We start from the raw sequence: 6,989 nt of genomic DNA, 5'->3' as shown, positions 1-6,989 counted from the left end.
AGCTGGCTGGTGATCTCAACCCTTGATGGTTGTGACCCTGCATTCACAAGATCACACAGGAACTGCAGCCATTAGTCCATCTAATCCAGTGTTGTCAACACTGACTGGCAGTAGTTCTCTGGGATTTCAGGCAGGAGTTTGTCCTATCCCTACTAAAGAAGCCAGGGATTGAACCTGGAACCTTCTGCCTACAGAGCAGTTGCTCTACTACTGAGCCAAGTCCCCTCCCCAGACTATTTGACTGAATGGTCACCACTTGTAGTGCGGGCTTAGTTGTTCATCTGAAATCACCTATAGGCTGCAATCCTAAACACATGTATTAGGGAGTAATCGCCACTGAACACAATGGGACTTACTTACTTTGGAGTAAATGTGTAGGATTGTTGCAAGAGCAGAGTCACTGGTACACAATAATGTATGCTGCCCAAGTTCTCATTCCTGGATGACTTGGCCTTGGACATGTGACCACGAAGGTTGAGCAAGTTAAGTTTCCATTAAGAAGTGTTGCATTTGTAGTGACTTCAGATTAAATAGCAGATCTCTGTGATGTTTTGCCTTGTAATGGTTGACTCATACGTAGAAGTCATCACTTGGTGTGGCTGTCCACTAGTGATGAACTCAGTTCCAGCCCTTCCCTACTGGGCTGAGTTTTTCAGTCATCTGACAGGGCTGTGTTCCCCATGGAATTAGATCCTCCTGTGGAAGATCAAAGAGGCATCTCCTTAGATCTAGGGTGCACAGCCTTTTTGGCCCAAAGGCCACATGGCATGCTGGTTTGAAGGGGTCAGAGTTGCACATGTGTGCTTACACACACACACACACACACGCGTGAGTGTGCATGCAAGCACACATTTGCAGCAGCAGGGAAAGAATAATGTATATCAGTATCACTGGGGGACTGAGTGGAGAGTATGGACAGAGGGGAATTTGGGGGTGTGGTCAGGGCTACCATGGGGGTGTGGGAGGGGGACAGCAAAGGCCTCGGGTGGCTGCAAACTGTGAACCCCTGCCTTCGATTCTCCAGCTACAAGTTATGTCATGGTACTCCAGTCAAGTTTGCAGAACTGTGACAAGTTCAGAGCATAAATGATACTAGATCTTTTCCATTTTTAGTGCTTAATTTCAAACTGAGATAAGTAAATGGGAAAGCATAATATTTATGGCAGGCAAAGCGTTGTATAGTTTGTGAACCACCCAGAGAGCTTTGGCTATTGGGCAGTATAAAAATGTAATAAATAAATAAATAGTTCCTGAGAAATTCCCCAAGGGGTTACCATAGGCCAGTTTGCTGCACATTTCAACAACGTGCTGTGTGTTTTTTCCCCATTGAGAGAAAAATGAATTCTTCAGAGGTTGGGTTGGGAAATGTCCTCTCATCTTAAATGTGTTACAAATTGATGGATGAGGCTTTGTGGTCGATACACATGGTCCTCTTTTTTTCTGTCATGAGATGATGCTTTGGAGGATTCCCCTTGCATGTGGATATTGCTGTAGTGAAAGGCTAACCATACATTCTGATTCCAGGCCGAGACCAGCTTTGCACATCTCAGTGACCAGAGCTTAATCAAAGTAGTGTTGGCTAACAACTGTGCTTGATTCTGCTGGAAGATTCTGGGTGTCAAAAGTCATTTCCATTGGGACAATAATCCACCTTCAGTTTCCCATTGGCGACTGTGTGGAGGCCCCAATCAATATCACACCATTTCAAGTCTTGTTATCAGGACTGTCAGCATTTTAAACCAAGCCTTTACATCTTTCAGGAGCTCTTATCCCCAAGCTAGAGATGCTTTTACACACCTGTGCTGATATGGATCTCAGTCTGTCCATAGCTCCTTTGTGCCAAGCAAAACAACACAAAACCCTATTCATCCAGGGCCAGCAGCATTCCACTTCCCAGGAGTGGTGTGCAATCCCTCAGCACTAGGGTACAAAGGCACCAGACGTCTACAGCAGCTACCAGTGGTGTAGTAGTCAATTTTGAAGTGCAGGGGCTCATCATGACAGTCCCCAAAGCCATGCCCCAACAAGAGCCCAAAAATTGCAGGGGGCTGTGTTGATCCATATCTAGAAACCAGTTCTAGCAATTTTTGCCTCCACCAGGAGCAGGCCGTTTGTAAAACTAGTGGATCCTAATTGCCCATTAAGTCAGCCCAAAATACTTTGCGTTACAACAAGAAACAATATATTGCTGCTGAGAAAATTAATTTCCTCCCAGCTACTATGAGGATTGCAGCTCAGCTCAGAGGGAACAGGAAAGTCTGAAGGAACTGGCAGATGTGACAGCATTCCTGCTAAAAAAAAAAAAAAAAGCAGGAAACTGGCACTGCACCCCTTTGAATCCTGGCTGTGCTACACCACTAGCAGCCACAAATAACGTGACCACAGCTTATGGCAGGGGCTACCCAGAGATCACTCAGAGCTGCTGAAACACAGCTGCCTTCAGGATTGGGCTCCATTGCAGCCAACATCCAAAGGCAGGGCAAAGGCTGATGAAAATAATCCCTTGTCCAGCCGTTACGTAAAATGTTTGTGGCGAGCTTGTGTAGACAAACTGTGCTAAATTCCGCATTTGAGGACTGGAGGGCAAGTGACCTATAAAAGGCACTTATTATGTTCTCAAGAAAGCTGATCGTTAGTTCTCTGAATGGGCTCAAAGCCTTTCATTGTCTTGAGGAAATTCAGCCGACCCTGATCTACCTCTCTAAACAGACACAACTCAGGTTGTCTGTGGCGTTTTTTTCCTTTGGGGACTTTTTTTTGGGGGGGGGGCAGTTTTCCAGTTGGAACAGACCATTTCTTCTTGAGGGCAATATGTGTGTGGGCCAGGAAGCTGGGCTTTGTGATGTCGCCAGTTTTCCCCTTGCAACAGTCTAAACAGTGTGGCTGTGTGTGAAGGTCTGGATCCCGGAGTCTCGAAGCAACTGGTGAATGAAAGTCAGCCAGCCAAAGCTCCAAAAGGCTGAGAAACGTGGCAGCTTGTTATGGCTTCCTTGTTTCCTTCTACTCCTTTTGTCCCAGTCCTGTATTACTTGGCCCTTGTTTTATGCTGAAGATTTTCCCAAGGAAGAAGTTTAGCACTAAGCACTTTGTGCTAATATTGGTATACTAGTTTTGAGAATTCCTGCAACGCCCTGGGATAAATCTGTCACCCCAGATTTGGGACATGTAGTGCAGCCCTGTACATCTACTCAGAAGGAAAACCCAATGACATAAGTAAGTCTCATAAGGTTTAAGGAGATTTGTAGGGCTGGAAACTTTGCCTTAATTCAAAGTGGGATTGGCACTTATTTAACCGATGATTAACAAAAACATTGCATCAGTACTCCTCAGCTACCTACTCAAGGATAAAATCTGTGGGTGTTATATCTGCAAGTTCCTTTAAGTAGTGTCAGGTCAAGGCAGCTTTCTTTCAGAAGGAGAAGAGGATTCCTACCCTCCCTGGCTAAGGCTAACACTTTAAGGGTGCAATCCTATGCATAGTTAGACAGAAAAAAGTCCTAAAACCCCTATCAACCCCCAGCCAGGAGTTGTAAGGCTTTTTCCCCCTCTATAACATGCATAAGATCACACTCTAAAAAGCCTAGCTTCACCAGCCTTTCCCAACCTAGTGCCCTCCAGATATGTTGGACTACAACTCTTATAATTTATTTACTGCATTTCTCTATCGCCCAACAGCTGAAGCTCTCTGGGCAGTTCATAACAATAATTCCCAGCCAGCATGGCCAATGGTCAGGAATGCTGCGAATGCTATGGTACACCATTCCGATGCCAATTCCTGGAGTGAATGCAATGTAGAATGTGCTTATTCTGGAGAGAAGGGCAATGAGCCAGAGGGACTAAGGGGGCTGTATAGTCGGTCTGGCATAGAACCCCCCCCCAAGCAGAATGCACCTTGATTTACGTTTGCCCTCTGTGCACATTCAGACACTTGTAGAATCTGTACTACAACCTTCCCCAATCTGGCACTTTCCAGATGTGTTGGACTAGAGCTCCCATCAGCCCCAGCCAGCAGCTAGGGCAGATGGAGGTTGTATTCCAACACATCTGGAGGGTGTCAGATTGGGTAAGGCTGCTCAAAGGTCTGTCACATGTGTTTCTGTTTCTAAGGCAGCCTTCCCCAACTTGATGCCCTCCAGATATTTTGCATTTCATCTCCCATCAGTCCTGGCTAGCATGACCAATGTATCAGGAATTCTGGGAGTTGTAGTCCAAAACATCTGGAGGGCAGCAGGGAGAAGGGTGTGCTAGAGCATTCAGTCATTAATTCCTGCCTTTATCAATCGCCTGTGGTGCTGCCTAAAGCACAGGCATTTTTATTTTGTGCTTATGCAGCACAAAGTAAAGCATGAGTGTAGCAGAGGCTAAGGACGGGAGTTTATAAGCATCACCACTAATTATGGACTATCACATAATTAGTGTTAGTTAATGGCAGCCAAACAAAATGCTGATGAAAATGGATGGATGACATTAGGCAGCTACAAATTGGCTCACTGTTGAGGCCTTGCCAGATGTACATTTCTGAATGTACTTCCTAATAGGAATAATAAGCATCTGCCAAGATCTATCTATCTAACACTCTGTCACCAGTAATTAATTTTTTAAAGGGCTTAAGGAAATGCAATGGAATACGCTGAAGGGGTGTTTATGTGTGTGCAGCATATGCGTGGCTTTTCACTGCTGACCATAATTACTGTGACACACCTTCCTGAAAATAACAGGGTATGAAGAAACAGCCAGCAAGGAAAGCAGGGAGAGAGGAAAAGAAACAAGAAAGCCTGAAACAGTACAGCAGGCACGCATGCATACACACACACACACACACACACACACACACACACACACACGAAAGGAAGAAGCAAAGGAAGTAAACAGATGTGATTAAAGAACAGCATCAAGGCAAAAAGAAGAGAAATCATAGAACATTAAAAATCAACAATGATGTTATGCAGTTCCCCACTTTCTTGACGTGAGAAGTTTCTGGGGCAGTGCTACCATGGTTTGATTTGCATCCAGGGGAGAACACTGGACACATCTAGTGTATCTCAGAAAATGGTTCTTCCTGCAAGAACTCTGTACTAGGCCTCACCTACACCTTGGGGCCTTTCGGGACGGGGGAGGGAGGGAGGATCCTGGGCTTACCTGCTTCCAGGATCGTCCCCCTGCGTCTAAACACCAGTTGGAAGTCCTGGAAGTCAAGCGGGACGTTCCTGGAAGTCAAGAGGCGTTTGTTTGTTTTTCCTGCATTGCAGCTGCGATCTGGGAAAAACTTAAGTTTTAAAAAACCCAACAACGCAGCACCCCAACACGCCAAGAACCATCCCGGGGATAGCGAAAATGCTGTCCACCCTACCCCCGATGGGCACGAAGCCCCCTCCCCACACAGCTCCGTGCCCGTTTGAAGAGCCATGCTACTTGCAGGGAGGAGAGAGGACCCGGGAGTGCTTGCCACACCACCTACGATCCTTGGGGTTGTCCCGGGACCACTGGAAAAATTGGGGAAACTGCAGTCCCAGTTACCCCAGCACAACTGAGAGGTTGTCCCCAGTTGACCCCGGGATCCCCTGTGCGTCATTTGGATTAACAGGGATGATCTTGAGCTGACCCCGGGATAACTGGCAGGTGTAATTCGGGGGTGTTGAATCTCTTTCAGCCCAAAAGCCAAATTCCATTTCAGAGAAGCTCTCAGGGGGCCACATTCTAATGGTAAGTGGGACCAAAAGAGTGAGGCCAAATTACCCCAAACCTCAGCATATTTCAGGGTAAAGGTCTTCCTGCCAGTAACTAAGCCTTAGGAGGGGCGTTTCAACTTCCTAGAATGGGAGAAAAACAATATAAAAGATGAGAATTGGCGGGTGGGGGAAAGATGCAGGGCCATCCAGGGAATCTCAGAGGGCTGTGACCCCAGGCCAGTGGGATTTAGCCTATGGACCTGAGGTTCAACACCACTGCCTTAGGTCATTAGACAAGGCCCTGCTCCAAGTACCAGCCCTGCCTGAAGTCAGCAGCTGAGCATGCTCAGTGGTGGAGCCCTCAAGGCGGAATGTCCACGCTAGAGAAGTTGAGCAGGTCCACTCAGTAATAGTTTTTAGGAGGTCAGTTAAGACCTTTGTGTTCCAACAGACATTTGGAGAGACATGGAATTAGCTGCAGTTGCCACTATGTGCTTGTCATTTATATTCTTTATTTTAAAGCTAATGTTAGGCACACTCTTTTGCATGTTTAGACAGACAAACAGGCCTACAACTCCGAGGATGCCCCAGCTAGTTGGGGCAACTCTAGCAGGGACACGGTGGGAGTTGTAGGCCTTTTTTCTGTCTAAACATGCATAGGATTGTGCCCTTTATGGTGTTGAAACGATTGTATTGTTTTTCCTTCTTGATAGCCACCCTGAGGCTATTCAGAGCGTGTGATAAGATATAAATGTAAATGGTTGTTTGTTGGATTGATCCATTCATTCATTCAATCAGTCAGTCAATCAATCAATCAACTGAAACAATCCAGTGAAAGGAAAGCTGAATGAGGGCTTTCCCATTACCAAGGGAATGGTGGGTGGTGGCTCTTCTGAACCCTCCTGACTACCCATGAGGATCTGCTGTTTTCTACAACAGGAGGTCAGGGCCAAGATCTGTAAGCTCTGATAACAAAGAAAAGCTACTGAAGCAAAACTTGAGATGTGAAGAATGTACTGATATCATTGTTATCATGGAAGCTGGCAGAAACTGCAGCACACCAGAAATCCAGGCATGAAGAGAGCTTTGGCTATTGGGCAGTGTAGAAATGAAATAAATAATCCCCTGGACTCAATAGTACTGTTTACCAATGAAAACCTGCACTCACTGACTTTTTCCCTGTCTCAGAAATATTAACCCAAATTTCCCCCTAAACTTTATGCAACAGTTAACGAGTCCACCTCTCTAGCTGCTTCCAGACACAAGGCTGCTAGTGCTGCTAAATCGTCATTCTTCTGCTGTAGGCTACAAGCAGAATTA

Source organism: Elgaria multicarinata, chromosome 3, assembly GCF_023053635.1.
Source record: "Elgaria multicarinata webbii isolate HBS135686 ecotype San Diego chromosome 3, rElgMul1.1.pri, whole genome shotgun sequence".
In the NCBI taxonomy this organism is placed as follows: Eukaryota; Metazoa; Chordata; class Lepidosauria; order Squamata; family Anguidae; genus Elgaria; species Elgaria multicarinata.
Note: the sequence above shows the minus strand (reverse complement) of the source record.